The following is a 24,020-nucleotide window of genomic DNA, read 5'->3' on the forward strand; positions in this document are numbered from 1 at the left end:
TATCGGAGAAGGGCTTGACAAAACATCACGCAATCCCCCACCAACCAAACACCAACACGAGCCACAACAAATAAAGCCTCCCTACACCCCTCCCACTGTAAAAAGAAACGCCGGGGACAAAAAAAAAAAAAAGGAAAGAAAGTGCACAACACCAACTTCAGCTGTGGTAATCCCAGCCCTTTCTTTGTCCGGCGTTTTCTGTTCCCACCGCGGCCAGATCGATCCACAACAGTAGCTCTTACCGGCCCCTTCCCTGCACGTGCAAACTGATGACAGGATGCATGCCACGCGCTGACCTAGTCACAGGTTGTTGGCTTTGGCTAAATATAGCTCATTCTCTCTCTCTCTCTTTCTCTCCCTCTCTGTGTCACTGTGTCTGTCTGCCTGCCTGTCTGTCTGTCTGTCTGTCTGTATCTCTCCCTGTGACAGTCATATGTGTGCCCCTCCCCCCCCCCCCACACACACAAACACACACACCACAGCACACACACTCCCTCTTTCCTCTCTCTCTGACATAGTCATATGCTCTCTCTCTCTCTCTCTATGACAGTCATAATTATGCACTCTCTCTCTTTCTCTCTTTGACATAGTTACAATTATGCTCTCTCTCTCTCTCTCTCTCTCTCTCTCTCTCTCTCTCTCTCTCTCTCTCTCTCTCTCTCTCTCTCTCTCTCTCTTTGCTACTCTGACAGTTATAATTATGCTCTCTCTCTCTCTCTCTCTCTCTCTCTCTCTCTTTGCTACTCTGACAGTTATAATTATGCTCTTTTTCTCTCTCTGTCTCTGTCTGTCTATCTATCTATCTGTCTTTGTGAGTCATATGTGCGCGCGCGCACACACACAGCACATACACACACTCACACACACACACACACACCCTCTCTCTCTTTCTTTCTGACAGTCATATTCTCTCTCTCTCTCTCTCTCTATGACAGTCATAATTATGTACCCTCTCTCTCTGTTACTCTCTCTGAGATAGTCATAATTATGCTCCTCTGTGTGTGTGTGTGTGTGTGAAGACGTGCACACACACACACACACACACACACACACACACACACACTCACACACACTCTTTCTCTCTTTGACATAGTCATAAAAATTATGCACTCCCTCTCTCTATGACATAGCCATAGTTATGCACCCTCTCTCTTTCTTTCTCTCTCTCTCTCTCTCTCTCTCTCTCTCTCTCTTAGTCATAATCATGCTCTCTCTGTCTCTGTTTCTGTCTCTGTCTCTCTCTGACATAGTCATAATCATGCTCTCACTGTCTCTGTGAGTCATATGTGCACACGCGCGCGCACGCACACACACACACACACACACACAACACAGAGAGAGAGAGAGAGCACACTCTCTCTTTGACTTAGTCATATGCATTCCCTGTCTCTCTTTTCTTTCTTCATGACATAGTCATAATTATGCTCTCTCTCTCTCTCTCTCTCTCTCTCTCTCTCTCTCTCTTTATCTGACATAGTCGTAATTGTGTTCTCTCTCTCCACTGAGGAGTGTAAACACGTTTAGTATGGTCAATGGACTGCCTCATGTCAGCGGGGATTGCGATGATGATGATTATGGTGGTTGTTGCAACACGAGCGGAATAAAATTATCATGGCAGCATGGTGATAGCATCATCGCCAGGCGAGAGAGCCTGTCTTCGTCACGTTCGGACTTGCAGCTGTGACATCTTCAAAATGTTTCAGAACGCACAGCTTCACTTATAGTGGGGAGGAGGGTGTTGGTTGGGTGGAGGTTTCAGTTTCAGTTTCTCAAGGAGGCATCACTGCAGTGCGTTCGGACAAACCCACATACGCAGCACCACGTCTGCTACTGAGGCAGCTGCCTTGATGCCTAACCATACCAACAGCATAACCCAACGCTGGAGGGGGAGGGGAGGGGAGGGAGAGAGGAGAATCGAGAAAGGTGGTTGAATTAAGGTAGATGTGCGGATGGGATGGAGATGGGTGTTGTTGGCTGGATATAGATATATATAATTATATATTTCTACATCCAGTCACCACAGATTTGTATAGACATTACAGCAGAAGTGAGAGTGACAAGCGTGCGCATGAATACCTGGTTTCCAAAACAAACAACTTCCCCTCCCCACCCCACCCCCCCACCCCCCCAAAAAAACTTTTTTTTCCGAAACATACACAGTTTCATAATCGTGGATAATGAGTGATGTCGGGAGTGACCATCTGTGCGCGCGCGCGCGCGCGCGTGTGTGTGTGTGTTTGTGTTTCTCGGGCAAAGAAAGAGCCAGAACTCTGCACGGATATGAAGACAATGGAGTCCGTGTCAGCCCGGCCGACCAAAGCCGCTTATGGCACGGTACGGTACGGACGGTGCCAGATCAGATAAGACGATGAGTGGTATTGTCCGAACGTCGTGCTGTGAGGTCCTTTGTCACGCGCCGTGACACACTGACACACACACTCACATACACACACGCGCGCGCGCGCGCACACACACACACACACACACACATACACACACTAACACACACATACACACTCACACACAAACTTGCACACAAGCACACGCGTGGGTGCGAACACACACACACACACACACACACACACACACACACACACACACATTCACACTCACACACAAACTTGCACGCATGCATGCGCGCACACATGAACTCACTCACTCACACACTGTCAGGAACTTCTTGTCAGTAACAGGGGAGCAAACTGTGGCAGGCAAAAAGTGGTATCCAGATCTTCCACGTTAAAAAAAAAAAAAAAAAAAAAAAAAAAATCCTCTACTTCCAGGAGTTGTGCATTGTCGTGTAAACGTTTGGACCGTTGTGCACAGGATGTTTTGTTCTCAGAATATTGCTCCGCACATCCCACATCGACACTGCGCTAGAGAGAGAGAGAGAGAGAGTGTGTGTGTGTGGGGGGGGGGGGGGGGGTATGTGTGTGTGTGTGTGTGAGAGAGAGAGAGAGAGAGAGAGAGAGAATGTCGGCGTGTATGAGAGAGAGGGAGAGAGAGAGAGAGAATGTCGGTGTGTATGAGAGAGAGGGAGAGAGAGAAAGAGAATGTCGGTGTGTATGTGAGAGAGAGAGAGGGGGGGGGGGAGAGAGAGAGAGATAATGTCGGTATGAGAGAGAGCGAGAGATCGAGAGAGAGAATGTCGGTGTGTATGAGAGAGAGGGAGAGAGAGAGAGAGAATGCCGTGGGTCTGAGTGAGAGAGTGTGAGTGTGTGTGTGAGGAGATAGAGAGAGAGATTGTGTGTTTGTGTGTGTGCACGTGTTTGCGCGTGATGTGTGTGTGTGTTTGGCAAACATTCGATGTGTTTGGCAAACAGTCAACCTTTCTCCGCTATCAGCTGCATTGTTGAGTGGCAGGCGTGCACAAGAATACATTGTTTTCAGCGTGCAAATTAGCTCGCCAGGAACATAAACACTCTGGCAATCGCGGATAATGCGTGTTTTGTATTGTATCAAACTGTTGTGTTGTCTTACAGTCTTGTCATAGCATATTTCGAAGTGTGGAAATCGGGCTGCTCTCCCTTTGGAGAGAGTTCCGCCACATTGCAGACCACCCTCTTCTGAGTCTGCATTGTTATTGTTCTTTGTTGTTGTTTTTTTGTTGTTTTTTTGTTTGTTTTTGTTTGTTTGTTGTTGTTTTTTTGGAGGGGGGGGGGGGGGGGGGTCGAGGGGGGTGGAGGGGGACGGGGTGGTTATGGTTATGGTATATAATCTAAGACTATTTTCCAGCGAAATTTTTGTCAGGGCACAGCTGTTGTTTCCATGAGCTCATTAATTTTATGTTCGCTACTTGCGAACTGCACACGCGGGTACAACATTCATTGTCTCACCCTGAACGACATTGCGTCTCGACCACTACTGAATATCTAGAGAAAGGGAGGGGGGTTTGAGGGGGGGGGTGGTATGAAAAAATCCTGGTCTGTGTTGGAATTGAGCTGGAGACACACACTTACTTCCAAGTCAAGTGCTCTGTCATTAGGAAACAGCTCCGCGATGCGTAAAGACTTATTGTTGTTTTTTCTTGGGCAGAAAAAAAATTGAAACTAGAAGTCCACAGAGGTCTGCAAAAATTAGTCCATCCGACACGAGCGAGATCAGAAGGTCCGTGTCTGTGCAAAAAGATCCCCACTGTTTATTGAAACACTCATCTTCTCCCACTCATCTGCACCCCGGCCCCACCCCACTCCAACAGAATTGACTGAGAAAAGTTGGGAGGTGTGTGTCTGTGTGTGTGTGAAAACGTTCAAACAGTTCCCATGAGTGATAGGCTTGCGCAAGAATACCCTCTTTTCAGCAACAACTTAAAAAAATATAAATAAAAAAAAATCTCTCCCGAAACACACGCAGGTTGGCAGTCGCTGATAATGGCTGATTACTTTTTTCTTCTTCCTTTCTATTGGGGGGTGGGGGTTGGAGGAGGGGAGAAAATAAAAGGCCATACCATGACTCTACAGAGGTATGAAGACAATGGTGTCTGCTGTCTCCGTCCGACCGCAAGCTGCTTACGGTACTTTTGGTGCCAGATCAGATTAGACGGTCCGTTAGTGTTGGTGCCAGATGGTATCGTGCTGTGCAGTCTTCAGGCACAGGAGTAGAGGCCTGTCTGTTCCGTGCATGGGTATTATAATATTGTCAACAAGGGCCCCCGTGTGGCTGCACTTGGAACCTGAAAGCTGGGGTCAGTGCTAGTTAACTGAAGCCACACAGCTGCTTTATTTTACGTTTGTTGATCGTATAAATTACCATTCCTACACCCCGTCTTAACCGTACATGTAAACACACACGCGTAAACACACATACACACACACACACACATGCGCACGCGCACACACGTACGCACGCACACATATAAGCGCTCGCGCGCGCGCACACACGCCCCCCCCCCCCCCTCCCCCCCCCACACCCACACACACACGTGTGAGTGTGTGAATTGTTAAGAAAGTAATTTTCTACTGCAGGCGATTAACGCACTGCTAAACAGTGCTTGAATTTGCCTCGGGCTGAAACCAACAGCAGAATCACGCAAAAAGCTGACGAAGAAAGAAAATGAGAATAAAAATAAAATTGATAATAAAGAGTGGGAGAGAGGAAATGGGGAGGTGCTGGGGTTGGGGGTGGAAGGAATGAGGTTGGGACGGCAAGGGAGATAATTATGGAGGGGACTGTGCTAACAGTTGGAGGCATCCATCTTTTTCTCTTTTTTTTTCTTTTTTTTCCCCCGCAAAACGTCAATGATTATCCCGGCGAGCTTCATTCCCACAGCTAGCTGTAGCCACCTGGGACGAAAAACATTAGTCAGTCTGTTGAGCCATTAATTCATCAACACGCCAGTCCCAGCCACTCAGCAGATCAGTCAGCGAATATAACACTTGATTCATCACTCACCCGCTCCGGCACTCCAGTTTTTTCTTCAGTCACTTAGTCACAGCCGATAGATTTATACGTCAGTCAGCCAGTCATCTATTAGGGGGGGGGGGGGGGGGGGGGGGAGAAAACAGCCAAAATATGCCGTTAAAAGTTAAGCAAGACACTTATAGACCGGTATTTTGAATAGATTATTAAGGCAAATCAATGATAAATGACAAATACCTGCTGTTAAACCCGGGTCGAGGTAGGCGTGATTCAAACCATTGCTGCTGCTTGCGCAACACCCTCAGCCAGCATACAGGTGAAGTTAACTTACGGGAACAGAGAAATAAATCCAGAAACTCTCCCATATCCTCTGGCACCATACCCATCTTTGGGCCTTTAAAAAAAAAAAAAAAGAAAAAAAAAAAAAAGAAAGAAAGAAAAAAAAGCAAGCTCCAAGTCACTTTCTCATACATAACCTTCATTTGAATGATACCACACCCTTCATTTCAGTGACATAAATGATGCCATACCCTTCATCTGACATAATGATACCATACCCTTCATTTGACATAAATGATGCCATACCCTTCATTTGACATAAATGATGCCATACCCTTCATTTGACATGAATGATACCATACCCTTCATTTGACATAAATGATGCCATACCCTTCATTTGACATAATTGATACCATGCCCTTCATTTGACATAATTAATACCATACCCTTCATTTGGCATGAATTATAAACGATCCAATGAATAAAGCCATTCATGAATTATAAACGATCCAGTGAATAAAGCCATACATGAATTATAAACGATCCAATGAATAAAGCCATCAGCCAATGAGAAGCAAAGATAAACAGGTTGAGAAATGAAACAAAAAAAAAAAAAAAATCCGACGAAAACGGGCACTATTATTTTGATCAGGCGCCTGTGGCCGTGGTCTGGAACTTTGAGCGGAAGCCAGACAGTGAGGAGTTGCTGGCAGGCTGGCTGCCTGGCAGTCAGTCCAATGACGTGACGTGTGACTTGAGACCAGAGAGAGAGAGAAGGACGTCGTGACCTTTCCACGTGCCTGATCCCCCCCCCCCCCTCCTCCCAATCCCCCCTCGCCCCTTCCAAAACCCTCTCCCAGGGGGAGCGGAGGAAGGTAGGGGGGGAGGGGGGAGGAGGGAAGGAGGGGTATATACAGCTTCGGGAATTTGGCGACTTAGGGAATTGTGGGTCAATGCCTCTCATCATCGTACAGAGCGCACGTGCCAGAGCAATGCACTTATGACCATTCATCGGTGTGGTGCTGGGTGTCTTGTTACTCACTACATGTTCGTTCGCCAGGAACGTGGTGAACCTTGTTTCTTTTTCTTTTTCTTTTCTTTTTCTTTTTTCGTGCTCTTTGCTGGACGTGCCAGTGCGAGTTATTCGTGACTTAGTTATTTACAGTGTTGATGTTGTGGTTGGGAACGAAGAAAATGGTTTGTTGTTGTTGTTGTGCTTAGTTTAAAGCAACGTGGATTTAATTGTTAATGTTGACGTTATACTGGTGGTGTCGATGATTTCAAGTCGATGCGAGTATAGTTGTTTTTGGTTTTTTGTTGTTGTCGTTGTTGTCTGTTTGTTATTTTGTTTTTTGTTTGTTTGGTTGGGTTTTTTGTCTTCATTCTTGACTTCAACCGACCGCAGAATCAGTACAGTTATCGTAATGTGTGATTTTTAAAAAAAGTGTGTATGTGACTGCGCGCGCGCGCGCGCGCGTGTATGTATGTGTGTGTGTGTGTGTGTGTGTGTAGGAAACAGATGTCCTCGAACCGCTTTACAGCAGTGACTTAAAAAAAAAAATTGTTGTCTTTTTCTTTCCTTTTTTTTGTTTTTTTTGTTTTTTTGTTCAGACTGTCTGGAAAGTTTCATTTGACTGAAAGTTCTGTTGTTGTTCTTGTTGTTGTTGTTGTTGTTCTTTCTCCAGAGGTGGTAAAATAGCATCGTAGAATTCGATCAGGCTGGCGCTGTTGCTCATGTATTCCAGCACGTGAGCGCACAAGAGCGCGCCTTACACACACACACACACACACACACACACACACACAGAGACGCTGGCAACAGCTCTCACCTGTGTGCCATGCAGCGAAAGGTCAGAGGGCAGTATTGTTCGACGGGGCACAGAAACGGGAGGTTGGTTTTCACATTTGTACAGCAATGGAAACAAGATGCAGTGGGGGCCTCTGTGTGTGTGTGTGTGTGTGTGTGTGTGTGTGTTGCCTAGGTTCGCTGTGTGAGCATGTTGCTTCCATTTTGGGTGCATGGCGCGCACCCACGAACGAGCGAGCGCGCGCACATGAGCACGCGCGCGCTGGCGAGTGCGTTTTCGCCCAGCCGTCAGTCTTGTATAGCTGGCCGTCATGCTGTCTGTGCGTGCCTCTGGTTGTCTGTGTCTTTCTGCTTGCCTATCAATCTCTTTCTCTCAGTCTCTGTCTTCCTGTCTGTCTGTCTGTCTGCATTTCTTTCTCTCTCTCTGCCTCCAAGTCTGTCTCTCTGACTCTGTCTCTCTCTTTCCCTCTCCCTCCCTCCTCGCCGCGTTGGCTCTCTTATTACACACACACACACACACACACACACGCGCGCGCGCGCGCGCGCGCGCACGCACGCACGCACGCACACACTCTTTCTTTCTCTCTCTTTCTCTGTCTTTCACTCTCTGTCTGTCTGTCTGTCTGTCTCTCTCTCTCTCTCTCTCTCTCTCTCTCTCTCTCTCTCTCTCTCTCCTCGCTCTCACTATCACTGACACACACATATACACACACGTGTGTGTGTGTGTCTGTGCGCGCGCGCATAAAAATACTGAGGAACATAGCGATGATTACCGATTATTGAACCAGAAATTATGGCAACACCCAATCATCACTTGACAAGCGAGTTAAAGGAAGGAACTGCATTGCACAAGATGCCTTCTGAATTCCTTTTACTTGTGCCTCTTCAACAGAGAGCGTGGTTTTCTTAATTAATGCTGCAGTAAATGATCCAGCAGAGGGCGGCGCGTGGGATAATAATGAGATATTGGAAAAGAAAAAAAGCACGGTGACAACCTGTAAAACTGACTCAAAGAAGGTGCGTAATATGGCTCCAACAAGTTGCGAGTTTGTATGGGCTGTCACTGAAACAAAAGCAAAGGGAAGTAAGTGACAGCAAAACCCGGCTGAGAGAATCGTTCATTTATTTGTTATTATTTTGGTGCGTGTGTGTGTGTGTGTGTGTGTGCGCGCGCGCGCGCGCGCGCGTGCTTGTCTGTCTGCGTATTTGTGTGTATTTCAAAGACAGTGAGAGATGTCTCAGAGGGAGTAGTGAAAACGTGAATTAACCGGCTGGCTTGGGAAATGAACTGGTTGGCTTCTTGAGCCAGACATAGAGATAGTAGTATAGTACGGTATAGTCTCATTCACAGTTACTGCAGCTAAGCAGGCTGATTAGATGGCTGGTTAGGTTGGTGCCCTCCACCCCCCGTCACCCTCACACACCCCTGCACAGAGAAGAAGTACTATCGTCTGTTGCGATGGTGCCTCACAACAGTCGGTAGACTGTGAAATCAGCACTGTTGCCTGCACACCCCCCTCACACACACACATTCGTCATGGCACTCACGTCACAGTGGCGCCACACTGATGCTGATGCTGATGCTCTCTGTTTGTCTGTTCTTTCTCTGTGTGTGTGTGTGTTTGTCAGACCTTTTACCTTTCCTCCTTCTCTTGTCTTCACACACACGCGCACGCAAACACATACACACACGCACGCATGTACGCATGCACACACACGCGCGCGCGCGCACGCACACGTACGCGTGCACACACACACGCACGCGCGCACACATACACACATGCACGCACGCGCGCACACACACACACACACACACACACACTGTAGGAGAGAGGAGTGGAGAGGCTTGGGCACTGACCTGCATACAAACCTGCTTCAGTGTTTACTTCTGGCTTGGAGAGTGATGGTGGGGTGGGGGTGTAGGGGGGCGGATATGGGGGCGTGGGGGCAGAGACTGAGATGATCCTTCGCATCCTTCAGTGGTATCTCATGTCAGGTTCTTAAGATAACCCCCCCCCCCCCCCACACACACACACACACACACACCTATCCTTTTCGTTCCATCCTATGATTTGGATTTTTCAAGTTTTAAAGCTTGTTGGATGGACTGTTCAGCTATAGAGGAGCGTGCGTGCTCCAGCGGCTTGCCTTCGTCAAGGGAATGTTTGTTTATGTTTTTGTTTGTTTATTTTAATCATTTATGTGTGGGTATGTGCACGTATTACAGGGATATTGTTGTGAGTGAAGTGTGTGTGTGTGTGTGTGTGTGTGTGCGCAAAAATGTGCACACATGTGTGTGTGTATGTGTGCATGTGTGTGTGTGTGTGAAAATGCAGTCCTTACAGACTGTAAAGAATGTTGAGTGAGTAGGTGCATCTGTTGTTTTTATTTTTATTTTTATTTATTTATTTATTTTTTTTTTTTAATGTCTAAGATCAGTCCAGAGTTTTCAAACTGTGTGTGTATTTTTTTTTTTTATTGTATCATAATATATTCCAGAATTTTAAAAAATATATATATATCATGTGTGTGTGATGCTATCTTTTTTTTCCAGAGGAGGTAAACCCCCCAACATCCAATTAAATGGGGGAGTTGCCAGTAGCTCCCCACCAAAGCCTCAAAAAGTAGACACAGGTAAAAACACTGGGAACGGCTTTCCAACTAACAACCAGTGGCTCAAATACCACCGCGTGCTTGACTTGTACTGTAGTGGTTAGAATACTTGCAACAAAACTAACATTATATATATGTATATATAATATCATATTGGTGCATATAGCTATCTAGTGCTACTGGTGACAGATGCTTTCTTGTTTGTTTGTTTGTTTTTTGTTGGTTTGTTCCCCGTTTTTCAACATCTGAGTGGAGGTGTTGTTGTTTTTTGAATGACTACTTTTATGTTTGGTGGTGGGTTTTTTTATGAGCTCATTTGTAGACATCATATTCACAAGCCAGGTTATAAAAGTATCTAATAATTTACCTGTTACGGCTCTTTCTTCTTTATTGCTTGGTCCTGTTTCATTGCTTTATATTATTTTTGTATTTTGTTTGTCTATTTTTTTGTTGAAATTTTTATCAATTCTTTTTTTGTTGTTTGTTGTTGTTATTGAATCAGGTAGATGGTTGAACCTGAATTTTCTTTTAATTTAAATGGTGGTTCAAATTAGAAAAAAAAGGTATTGTTTTACAGAACAGGAAACATTGCATCATCATAAATAAATAGCGATACATTCTGAGAGAATTAGCAGGTTTATTATGATCTGCTGTTATCTTTTGATTTCAGAAACTGATTATTATATGGATAAAGTGGACTCGTACCCAGAAAAAAAAAAAATGACAGTTCAGCTTTGACAGTTTGATAACAGCAGGGATTCTCATTGTGTCAGAGTTATTATTATGAAATCTGGCTGTCACTGGAGGAAGGTAGCTAATAAAATGATTTCACTTTTTAATTTGTTAAGTGACAGAGCTTGATGTGCTATCTTGTGGAGAATGATTATTGGTACTTCTATCTAATTGGCTTCATGTACCTGTTCGTCCTTTACCAGTATACCGAGAGAAAGCATACCCATATGAAAATAGTTCTTGTGTTTGTTTGTGTATTGATTCATTGATTGCTTGGTTTATATGTTAATGTTCCATACATTATTCGGATTTTGCACTCATTATTTTATTCACCAGTGTATTTATTTATTCATCTGTATATTTATATATTTTTATATGTTACATATTATTCAGATTTAGCCCTCAATACTCTGTCTGTACTGCTCAGAACTTCACTCTAAATCATAGTGATGTATGATCAGAGACCTTTTGAGAGCCTCTGTAACTCAGCTGTTTTCAGAGACATTGACATTGATCATGATGATGTTGAGTGCAGTTCAGTGACGCTCATTTTAAAGTGTGTTTTGTTTAATTCAGCTGGTTGCAGTTTGCTTTATGCTTCTGTGGGTCATATCTTAGAGTCTGTGCAAATGTGTTTTCGTTTAACCCAGTCCAACATCATTAATTATTTTTGCTGTATATTACACTATATATTCATCAACTTTGAATTAACAGTGGTTGATGATCTGATCATGATTTTAAATAGCTGTAACTCTAGGAATAATTGACTCTGAGCTGTACAGCTACTACCACTTTTCTGTTCATAACTATTAACCTGAAATGTACACTTTGCATATAGATGTTGTGGAAAAAAAATCACCCCCACCAAAAAAAAAAAAAAAAAGAAAAAAAGAAGAAAAAAAGAAAAACTAACCCATGTACTTAACTGTTGTCTTTAGGTTTAACCCAGACTGACATTAACCCCTTGAAAGCATTGGTACAGCCATCTAACTATATGTTATTCGAAATTCCCTACTTGCTAATTTGTAAGGGGTGGAAAAAATAACTTAGTTCAGTCAAGGGCAGTTATTGCCATTGACCATGAAAAGAGAGAGGGAGAGAGAAAAGGAAACAACACCCCTATTTCTTCCACAGTATATAGCCTTCATGAATTAGAAATAAAAGCACCCATTACAAAAACTTTTTAACCCAGGTCAGGTATGTATTATGATGGACTATGTCTGACTATGACCTTCAGAACCACAGAGGAGGCAACTGCTGTCTCCAGTATCAGGGCTAAAATGTAGTGGATATTGTCTTGCCCAAGTTAATAATCCCCACTCTCTCGGCCAAAAGGGCTCTAAGACAGTTGGTGTTGGGGATGGTCCCCAAAAGTTAACTAGCCCCCAAGGCTGCAACACTAAGAGCCAGCAGATCTCGCCTCCTAGTTTGATAGGCGTAGTCCTTCACAAAAGACTTTGCTGTAAATTGATTCCCATTGCAGTGGAGAAACCATCGATCACACAGTTCTCACTTTGCTGCTGGCCCAACTGAGGTGACTTAACTGGTTTTTCCAGGTGTTGGTGGTGGTGTTGGTAGCGGGGGGAGTGGTAAGCCAGCGTCCCACACTCAGTCCCTCAACGTGGCCTCCTCCTCCCCCGACCCCTACCCCCACCAGCACCCCAACCCCAACGCCCGGTCCCAGTCCCAGTCCCAGTCCCAGTCCTTGTCGGACTCCCCACTGCCGTCAGCGTCCTCATCATTGCACTGCGGTGACTTTTCTTCCAGTGCCCGCAGTACTCCTTCGTCCTCCTTGTGGACGTCATCGGGTCTGTGGTGGTGGTTCCCTTGGAATGATATCAGTCCTCAGTGCTTGATACTCTGTGTAGAGAGCATGGCTGAAGCAATCCTTGTTTATCTAGCATCTTGTCAGCCACCGCCGTTATTTTTTTTCTTGTCATTAAAACCACCCCCTCCAACTCCCCTTCCCCAGCCTTTCCACACTCCCTCTCAAACTACTTCCAGTATGTATTCATGCTGATTTATGTATGATTTATGATTGTTTTGTTCGTGGCTGGTTGGGGAACAGATGTAGTCAGGATCTATTTCATTTGTTTTATTATGATTTATTTTGTAAAGCTGATATAATCTTTATTATCGGTGGTTCTTTTTTTTAGAATTCATCTCTTCTTTCCAGTCCATACTTACATTAAAAAAAAAAAAAAAATTAAAGAGAATGGAACATAACCTTCACAAACTTACAACAGCTTTATGGATCACTTATGAACCCATGATGTCACAGTCGATGCAATAGACAGTTTGATCAGTGGATGAAGTAAAATTATCTCTATGCATACTTCTTAATCAAACATGTGGTTCGCTTATGTCAGTGAAATAAGATGACATTATTGATCAAGTGAGGTGATATGTATTAATATATCCTCTGCATGAGGGATGTTTGGCTCCTCCTCTGGAAGATCAGGACAAAGGAATGATGACTGTGCACTAAAACAAAGCAAGTAAAGTGCAAGACCAGAAATGATGCCAGCGTTCCAAACTATTCTGTATGTATTTTTGGTTCCCCAAGGACTGACGTCAGCATAAAGGGAAAATGACTTCAGTAAACCAAAATTTTGGAAGCTTTGGGAGGGTGATAAAAGCAACAAAACAAAAAAACAACAACAACAAAAACCCAGCAGATCTTCTCACAAGTGCCTTGCGGATTTAACACACTGACAAGCAGTGTCTGTTGGGTAAACAGTTCTGAAATGATGTAGATGTGAAACTGAGGCAAGAAACTTCTGAAAAATATAGTCCAGAAGATGACAACTTGTTGTGGAGTCCCAGCAGCTGAAGTTGCAAGCATTTTTGTGGACAGTAATTGTGGGTTAGTGTAGATACTGTAGAGTAAGGCACAGGTCACCTGTCGTTGTTGGCACGAAACACTCAGCTGGTGATTCTGGCGTGCTGCACCTTATGATAGCCTGGAAGTCAGAATGATAGTGTGCAGTTTGGGTTCCTCATTATTATTAAATGGTCAAAACAGAATGTGTAAAGAAATATACGCTATATAAAACACATATTTCTAACAAACAGAAAAGCTGTTGCATACCTGCTTGTTTTTGTTTTTTTTAACACAGCACATTTGTTCTGCATGCCACTCCTAATGGGTTAATGCTAATAACACTAACAACTAACCATAACCGTATGAAGTTATATATCTTCAAACAGAAGATTGTGAAAGACAGAGAGAGAAAGAGAGATTTGTGCAAATTATATTGCAGTTTGAGTCGAACATTTCTTTTAGTCTTCGTTTCATTCTTAGATTATAAGGAAGTGTGTGTGTGTGTGTGTGTGTGTGTGTGTGTGTGTGTGTGCAGATAATGTTTTCTGTGTGTGTGCGTGTCAGCATGGTGCTTCAAGAGTCAGAAGTTATTGTGTCATAAGTTAGTGACACGTAACATTTAGTATGAACCAGTGATATTTGTTGTTGCTGTAGTGATGTAAAAAACATTAATAATTTCTGGATTTCAAAGTGATTAGTGATTCTCAAGGCACATAGCATTGGTGATATTGTCATGATGTTGGCATGCCGTGATACTAATTTTGGTCATCTTTCTGGCAAAACTGCTTTTTGAAGAGACGGGATTCTTGGTTGAGAACAAACAGCATCCTGTTCCTGTGTGTGCTGTGGAGTGCCAAATTGCCTTTGTCATAGATGCCAGTCTGTGTGTTTGGTGTTCACCCCACGTAGCCTAGTTGTTCTGACCCAACCCTCATTTTCAGGCCAGGATTTGAACTCCGACCCCTCAGCCGGAGTTAGTGACCCTGACAGCACTCCTAGCTCCTCCTCCACCACCACCTCCATCATCTCCACTTCTTCCATCACCACATCTCCTACCTCCATCAACTCCCCCACCAACACCACCGTCATGAACCATCACCACTACAATGGTGGTACCCTGGTGACCACCGACTGTAATGCTAACTCAGGTAGTGGAGTGGAGTGTAATTACCATTATCTGTCATTATTATCGTCATCTATAGGTGTTCATGGGGAGCTGTCCTTAACTACAGCCTGTGGTTTTTACTGCTGTCATCAGGGAGGGGGGATGAGGGGGGAAGCTAGGGGGTGGGGAGGAGACTGACACACAAGCTTCTGTGGTTGCCTGGGTGTGATTATACCCATTGCAGGTGGAGTGTTGTGTTGTTGATAATGTAATGCTCTCCTGACCAGAATGTAAGTGATTCGTTTAGTGGGTGCCAAGAAGACGACCAAAGATACAAACTGACAAAGGGTAACCATCCATAACACCAAGAGGGGGGGGGGGGGGAACGAATGATTTTCCATCTATCCTGGTTATTCTGATCATGGTATATGTTGCCGGAAAGAGAGGATTGGGCCTTACCTTCCTATGCCAAGCCCTAGACACAGTGGATATGAATTCACTGCCCTGATGGTGGCTGTACAGGGCTGTGGGACCCTTAATCGTAACCTTATATGTTGCATCTTGTCTTGATGAGGTTCAGCTGCCAATGGTGCTGAGACAGATAGGAAGAGGAACTCACTTCCTTGCATCACAGTGATTCACATCCAGTGGTGTGGGATCTAGGTTATTGGGGGGAACACAGGACATAGTTGATCACACATGCCGCATAAGAAAACATGGACAGGTTATTAACAACATGTTTCACTCTGAGACAGTGTTGCTGTCTTTATCAGGTCAAACATACACCCACTGTCATATACTGAGCTTGTTGCTTATTTCTGTCTCATTTTCTTTTTTTTTACACGTGTGTGTATACACACATGCACACTGGAGTCACACTCTTTGAATAGATGTTTAACTTAGGAACACATGCACGCACACACACTGCCACAATGGATACAGAACAGAGTAAATTTAAGTAAGAACAAGAGAGGCAAGGCCTTCAAGACTCACTTGTGATACACTTTAAAAAAAAAATCCAAGCTTTTTATGTATTGAGTATAATTTCAAAATGTAATGTTTAAGATCAGAAAGATCAGTTTAAAGCAAATTAAGTCCCCTAGCATTAATTACAGAGTAATTTCCCTTTTTTACTATCTGCACCAAAAAAAATGCAAAATAAATAAAACTTCCATGCTTAGCAAAAGAAGTTCCTGTTTGAACAAAAAATGATAATAATGACTGCTCTTGTTGTTGTGTCAGAATATCAGATCAAAGTGCCAAGTTTAGAGAATACAAAAAAATATAAATATAACAGTAAATGCAGTTTGCATATAATTAGGCTTCATTTTTTAAATTTTTTTGTGCCCATCCCAGAGGTGCAATATTGTTTTAAACAAGATGACTGGAAAGAACTGAATTTTTCCTATTTTTATGCCTAATTTGGTGTCAACTGACAAAGTGTTTGCAGAGAAAATGTCAATGTTAAAGTTTACAACGGACACACAGACACACACACACACACAGACAGACACACACACTAACACACACAGACAACCGAACACCGGGTTAAAACATAGACTCACTTTGTTTACACAAGTGAGTCAAAAATCGTTGCCTCTCAGTTTGAATGATCTTGTATGAAGGGGACTGACCACTGCTGCAGTGCAATTTTTTTATTAAAAAAAAAAAAATCCTTTCTGACATTCTGGTGGAGATGCCAGGGTGTTTGCAACAACTGGAGAGTCCCAGATATCCTGAATCAAACTCAAACACACACACACACACACACACACACACACACACACACACACACACACATATGCAGCCACCCACCCTTCCTACCTCTATAAGATACCCTTAACATACTCACATGTACATTATTATTTTAGAGAGAGAGTATGTGCAGCACATACATGTCTGAATTTTTATGGGTTGGTTAAACACATTATCTTCAATTTTGTGGATTTACCTTTTTGACTGCCATCTGTGAACAAACTGATTGACCAGCACAGTTGTCCAGTCTATTGGCAGGAGTCAGGAAAAGTGGGGTTGGGGGGTAAGTGAACAAAGGGACACTGTGGATGAGGAATCAGCTCATCAGCAGGCTTGTTCCAAGTCAGCGTCATTTAAATGCAGTCCAACATGATGTAGACAATGAAATCTGAACCCTAAAGAAGAAGAAGAAGCAGCAGCTCATAATTGGATACCTATTTATGAAATAATTTCATTTAGAAAAAATAAAAATAAAAAGTATCATGTCTGAGTGATGTCATTGTAGTTCAGATTAAAAACCATCATGACTGAGCACACTGTCATCATTGTTGTTCAAAAACCAATCTTCACCAGGAGAAAAAACAAGACAGAATCAGATAAAGATAAAAAGTACCATGACTGACTTCTGTCATCATATCATATTAGTTCAGGATGAGGCCTCAAGTTTAAAAAAAAAATAAAAAAAAAAAAAGAAGAAGGAGAAGAAGAAAAATGCATCATGACTGAAATCTTTCATCATTTACATATGTATAGGCATTACTCCACATCGGAACTGACCAATGGTCAGTCAGGGGTAGTCTTCAAAACATCTCCCATTGTCATATCACTTTCCCTCCTCCCCCACATTGAGTGTGTTTTGGGCCACAGTACAGCCCTCTGACTGCATGGACCTGTTGTTGCATTGACCTTACCACTTTCCCCCCCCCACCCACCAACCCCCCCCATGCTCCCCCCTCCTCCTCCACTGTTTGATGTAGGCCCTTGTGGCAGCACCCCTCTTTATCTCCTGATTTATCCCCCTCTGATTGTGTGCACAGTGTGTGAGAAGGGGCAGGGGTACAATGGAAGGTTGGGGGGCTGGATCGAGGGGGAGGAGAGGCAGGAAGTTATCTGAAAAACTCAGAGAATTGTTAAACACACTGGTCAATAGCTGATAGCACAAAAATGTATTTTTGGAGACACAGAGAGAGAGAGATTGGAACTGGAATCGCTCCCAATGCTCCGTCCACCCGCTCCCAATGCTCTTCCACCCTCATCGTACTTACCCTCCAGGTAGGGTGTAGGGCAGTGATTGGCAACCCCATCCCCAACCCCAACCACCATTGCCACCGTCACTGCTTGCTATTATGCCCCAAGTCGCTTTCATCCATCCAGCCGCCACAGTCTGGCAGGTATTAATCTTTATTGGGAGCGATACCTGTTCGCAGATAAGCCACAGATGCTGCAGTGCACACCTTGAACCTTTAGCTGTGCTTGTCGCTGCGTTGCTTGCTGCCCTGTGTGTTGTTGTCTGCCTCTGTGGGGACTGACTGACTGCCTGACAGAGTGAGCGCTTGTTAGTTAGGGCAGTTAGAGATACAGGAACAGATAAGCCCTTTCACTCCTCGCCCACCCACCCTCCCTGCCCCCTGTCCGCACCCAGGGAGCAAAGTGGCTTTGGGTTGGAGGCAGTATTGATCAGTGTGTCTGGACAACATCTGTGGTTTTCTTTTCTTTTGTTGGGCTCACAACTATCAGTTTTTTTACTGCTTTTTTTTCTTTTTCTTTTTTTTTTGTATATTGATCAGAAAACATATTATACTTTCACCATATGAATGTATTGTACGTATACATCTATGACTGACCGTTCTTGTGTCTGCGCTGGATACATTTTTTCTGCGTCACCTGCCAACAGGCACGAAACTAGTGTTCACTTTTGTTTCGGACAAGAGCATTAAGGTATGTTGAAAACCTTAGCTATGATTAAGAGGTTAGGCTGGGATGTGAGAACAGTGTATTGTAGTGACATTCTCATACAAACAAAGGCTTACCTGCTGGAAAAACCTGTTGATCTTCTGCTTTCAGCATCAGAATGTGCAATGTTGTAAGATGACTTGTGTCACAGTGTGTGCAAGAGGATTTTTGGTGGGGAAAGGGGTGAATCAACCTTGTGTTGACACCAAACCAAGCACTTTTACTGTGTCTTTGCTCCTTCCCATAGTTGGCTTGCTGTTTAGTGCTGGTCTAAGAGTGTGGCTTTTCTGAACAGACAGCATGAGTGGTGTGGTGCTTTGGGTAGTGCTTGTACAGGTGTGGGATTCCTTGTGTGTGTGTGTCCAGGTCTGATTGTTCTGGACAGTGACTGTTCTGTCTGATGCAATGCTTGTGTAAATTAAAACGTCAGTTTCTCTTTTTGTCTCTTCTGTCTGTTTCTCTGTTCTCCTCTCTCCCTCTGTATGTATGTGTCATTGTGTATGTGTGTTTGTCTGTCTGTCTGTCCTCTCTTCTCCCATCTCCCCACTCCTCTCTCTCTCTCTCTCTTTCTCTCTCTCTCTCTCTTTCTCATGCATACAACCAAAAACAGTTGCATGCTTGCAGTGTCAGCTTGCGTAATTTGCAAGTTACCTTCATTTGGGTTTAATTCCTTGAACATTTTGTTTTGGTTGGTTTTGTTTGTCTCCCATTAAACACCGTTATGAGTGACACAGTTTTTAGAAAATAGTTTTAACATATGTTTGTTCAATAGGTTGTCTTTTCTTTTGTGTTGTTTAGATTTACTCCAATACATTTTGTTGTCTTCATTTTTAAAACCAACCACCATATATTAGTTTCTAATTTTTGCCACTGGAAGGTTTGATCACTAAAGATGTAGTTCCTGTTCTTGCATGCTATTGCATTATAATGTGATTTTTTGGTTCGTGTTTTTTTTGTGTTTTTTTTTCCTGTTTTTTTTTTATTATTATTCTTTCTTTTTCTTTTTGTTATGTTTTTGTATGTTCTGGTTTTGATTTTTGTTTCATGCAACGTCATCTGGGGACAATTGTGGTGATCTGTATAGGTCGTGAAGACGAAAAGCCCAAATATAACCGTGCTATTAAAGTGCCTGACCTGTCCCAGAGTGTGCCGTCAGTCTCTGCCGCGTCAGGTAGGCTGCATGCTGACATGTCAGGGGCTCGCTGTCAGCCGCATGCCCCTGTGAGGGGATTGCTCCATGCTTCACTGTGTAATCAACACACTTGTGTAGTACCGTCCTGTGGTGTTAGATCGAGTATGTATAACTCGACTATGTCACAATAAGTTCAAAACATTTTAATATCTTGTCGGTTATTTGGCATGAAGTAGATGGTCCAAAGCTTCCAACTTCTAATCCTGCTCAATGTATGATTGGACGATGACACCACCAGTTCAAAACACAAATATCTTGTCAGTTATTTGGCATGAAGTAGATGGTCCAAACTTCGAGCTTCTAATCCTGTTCAGTGTATGACTCGATGATGACATCACCGCTTCAGAACGTAAATATTTTGATGGTTATTTGGCATGAAGTAGATGGTCCAAAGCTTCCAGCTTCTAATCCAGTGATTCGACAATGGCTCCACCAGTTCAAAACACAAATATGTTGATGGTTATTTGGCATGAAGTATATGGACCAAAGCTTCCATCTTCTTAATCCTATGATTCGACGATGACACCACCAGTTCAAAAGGCAAATATTTTGACAGGTTTTTTTTTTGTTTTTGGTGGGGGTTTTTTGTTTTTTTGGCATGAAGTAGATGGTCCAAGCTTCCAAGAATAATCCTTTTCAATGTTTGTGTCCTGGAGAAGATGACTGAATCCATTCGGGGTCAACAGAACTGCTGGCTGCTTAGCCCCTCAACTTACTGTTTGGCTTATCGTTATCAAAACCCACCTGAAATGTGAATTGAAGAGAGAAGTTTGTGGGTGCAGGTGGATGGATACCTGTTTCTTGTCCTGGGTGGTGGTGGTGTTATTTTTGACAAGAGTCGGGACAGAAGTTGAACAAGAAGTGCTGCAGATGGAAGATGAATACTGACTGTGCTTGTCCATGATTGGACTGGTTGGGTCTTATCAGCCTGTCTTCAGTCTAAAACCCATTCAGATCCCTTTCCAGTTGTCTTTAGTCCCTCCACAAGAAGAATTTTATTCTCTTTCTCTCTCTGTCTCTCTCTCTCTTTTTTAAAAAAAAATTTTAAAATATTTTTTTAAGTAGTTTAGTTTTTGTTGTTCAATACTAACACAGCAGTTGTGAGCAAACACTTTTTTTTTTAATTAAAAAAAAAAAAAAGACAACTTGTTGTTTGATACAGCCGGTGTGTTCTGTGTGTCATCTATGAACTGTGAAGGTGAATAAGACTAACATTTATTATGTTTTATTTTTTCTTGTTGTTCTTTTCCTGTGTTGGTCTTGGCTCCTTTTGTCATTTTGTTTTCTTTGCTACTTTAAGAACAAAGCGGAATATTGGTTGCCCACTTTGGGCGAAGCCTTCACTTGTGTTTCAGTTTGGTTTCCATCGTATTGTTTTGGAAATTAACATCATTGTTAGTGACGTTTAGACTCTGCATGCGAGTGATGTTTCTTTTTGACGCTGACCGGCAATTGAAGAAAATGTAATTAATTGCTGCAGTTTTTCTAGAAATATCATGACACTTGTTGCAACACTGTATACTGTGCTGCGGTTTCACAATGTGATGAAAACCAGAAATCTTCTGTTGTTTCTCAGTGCTTGATGAGTGGAGGTATTCACCGAAACACAGTTGTCAGTCATTAAAATCTAAGATTTTGTCTCCTTGTCATTTTTTTTTTTTCATTTCAGTCTCATTCATTGCAGAAATAAAGGCTTTTCTTCTAATTCTACTTTAAACAAAATTACATGCTATTATAAATATACCAAGAATGAGAGAAGTAAAAAAATATATTAAAAAAAAAGAAAAGAAAAAGAAAAAAAGAAAAGCATATTGTGAATACAGACTAGAAATGTTAAGTATTATGTTTATCCATCGGAAGAATACTGTTATGCTGCATTTAGCGTGAACTGATACCCATTTGCATTTGTAATTGTTCCTTTATTTTTGTTCAATGACTATTATTTTGGTAGGTTTGTTTTGTTTTTGTTTTTTGTTGTTTTTTTTACAAAAAAAACACCTACTTTGTTTTGTGATTTTTACTTGATTTTGTGATTTTTGATTTATTTGTATTCACTTATATTTTGTTTGGTGAAAGCCACCTCGTTTTGCTTAGTTATATCACTAATCAGTGATTCAGTCATTTTCCTTTTGTATATGAATGATTGAATGGTTCAGCACCGCACCATCAGTTTGGTAGAAAGAATAATTAGACTTGAATGTGATCTTGCTGTAGTGACGATAACCGCACTGTGATTATGTAGTTATAGTATATGAACATATGTATCAGTTCCAACATTAATGAGACACTGTTGGGATTTAAAAAAAAAAAAAAAAAAAAAATTAAGTTGCACTAATTAACATCTGCATCATGATGTGTACTGCCGAAACAGATCAGTTGTGTATCTGTGTAGTATATATACACACCTGTAAATTTTGAACTTTTTTTTTTTTTTTTTTTTTTTTTTTTGGTTGTCATCTGGCTTTGCCCTGGACTGTCCCTCCACCAGAATCGCGTTGGAGCGAGCGAGGGTCATTCGAGCAGCCTGCCCCCCCTCCTCAACCACAAGCACAACAACCGGCAGCAGAAGCTGGCATGTGGTCCAAACGCCCCATCATGCCCCCGGCTTTGCCCAAGCCACCTAAGCAGAGCATTGTTAAGCCCCCCCTGGCCTTGTATGAGTCCCAGCCTCTTTCGGGCTACGGGTCCGAGGGGTTCGCTGATCGCAGCCCCCCGGTCGCCCACAGCCAGACCCTGGGACGTGCCTCCAGCGTCGGAAGAGGTAGCTCATCGCCCCATGACCCAAAGTCGAGAGGCATGAACCTCTTCCGCCGCCAGCAGGAGAAACTGGCCAAGCTCGGCGCTGACATGCAAGGTAGAGACAACCTGCGCCCCGTGCTTGCATGGTCGCCGCCACCGCCGTTTTGATGATAATAACCCTGCATGCCTGAGTGACCTCCTCTTGTTATATAACAAAGTCTGGTTGGCTTGCTGCCCAGGAGGACACCCCCTCCCCTCACCCCCCCCCCCCCCCTCCCCAACCTCCCCACTGAGTTGAAGGAATGCTCCAACAGCCAGTCCCCTAGGACTAGCTTCCTTTTTTTTTTTTCTTCTTTTTTTCTTTTTCTTCTTTTCTTTTTTTTTGTATGCTTTGGCATACATTCTGTGATCGATGAAGGCTACCTGTAATCAGTGATAAAAAATTTAAAAAGTAAATGAATAAAGCAACATATTATCGAGTAGGATGTGGAATTAGTTGGAAATGTTAAAAAAGGATAAATAAATAAAGCAACAAATTATTGCGTAGGATGTGGAATTAGTTGGAAATACTTCTAAGCACTTCAGGTTTAATATGCGTTAAGTAGGAGATGGAATTTGTAGAGAATGTTTTGAAGTGCTTCGGTTTTAATCATTCTTCATTTTGCCATGATCCAGAGGCAAAAAAGAAAAAGGGGGGAAAAAAAAGGATGAAAACTTGAACCCTGAAATCAGCAGACATAACAAGTATCACAGTCTTTGCATATACATATAAATTGCCATTATGGGATAGCCTGGTATGTACTGGATCATTTTCATCCAAACAGAAGAATAAAAAGGACCCTCAAAGTCATCATGACATCTTCCTAGGTTTCATATAGATCTATCATTTTCAGCAGTAAGACAGGCCTGGAGAAGAAAGAAGGAACTCTACACATACCCCACAACACATTCAGGAAAAAGCCACAAGAGAGAGAAAGAGAGGGGAAAAAAAAAAAAAAAAAAAACGGGTTGGGGAGAGGGAAAGAGAGAGGAAGAGAGGGACAAAAAAAAAAAAAAAAAAGAAAAAAAAGAAACACACACACAACATAAAAACCCAACTCCTTGAAAGTTAAGAGGGCGGTGGGAGAGAGTGATGGATGGAGCAGGTGCTATGGGAAACAAATTGTGCAGCAGGATCAGCAAGATTGATGCGACTGGCCTCCCACGGAGCACAATCACTCCCCCCCACACCCCCACACCCCCATCCCCCGCCCCTTCTCTAAACCTGGCCAGGCCTCATTGATTTCCACTTGACATGCACATTGTGCAGCCTTATTACCATTCCTGTGAACAAAAATGCATCACTGTGGTGATGGGGGGTGTGTGCTAAGGGGGTTGGGAGAATCAATCTCTTTGACAAGTTATTTGTGGGACTTCCGCATTCTTTTTTTTTTTTTCCATAAAAAAAGAGGAAAGTTTACAGTAAATTTGGAGGGAATTATTATACAAAGTGATTGTTATATGTGTTCTGTGTGTGGGGGGTAGCAGGGAAGGGGTGGTTGGGGGGGGGGTAGTAGGGGGAGGGAAGGGAAGGGTGGTTGTTTTGTGTAGGGGTGGGGGAGGGAGGAGTAGTGGTTTTATCAAAATGATCATGCAGAGTGGGTTGTTTTTTTTGTTTTTTTTT

At 43.1% G+C, this 24,020-nt stretch overlaps 1 protein-coding gene and 1 long non-coding RNA gene across 2 annotated transcripts in view; both read left to right on the forward strand.

The window, feature by feature from the left end:
* The window catches only part of LOC143292838 (PDZ and LIM domain protein 4-like), a 92,140-nt gene that overhangs the window by 62,165 nt on the left and 5,955 nt on the right, over window positions 1-24,020 (forward strand). The window lies entirely within an intron of this gene.
* Window positions 6,568-12,369, forward strand: LOC143292839 (uncharacterized). Its single transcript, XR_013056687.1, has 3 exons — window positions 6,568-6,704; window positions 9,999-10,078; window positions 12,346-12,369. It is a non-coding gene; the product is annotated as an uncharacterized LOC143292839 (long non-coding RNA).

This window comes from Babylonia areolata, chromosome 18 (genome assembly GCF_041734735.1).
Source record: "Babylonia areolata isolate BAREFJ2019XMU chromosome 18, ASM4173473v1, whole genome shotgun sequence".
Classification (NCBI taxonomy): domain Eukaryota; kingdom Metazoa; phylum Mollusca; class Gastropoda; order Neogastropoda; family Buccinidae; genus Babylonia; species Babylonia areolata.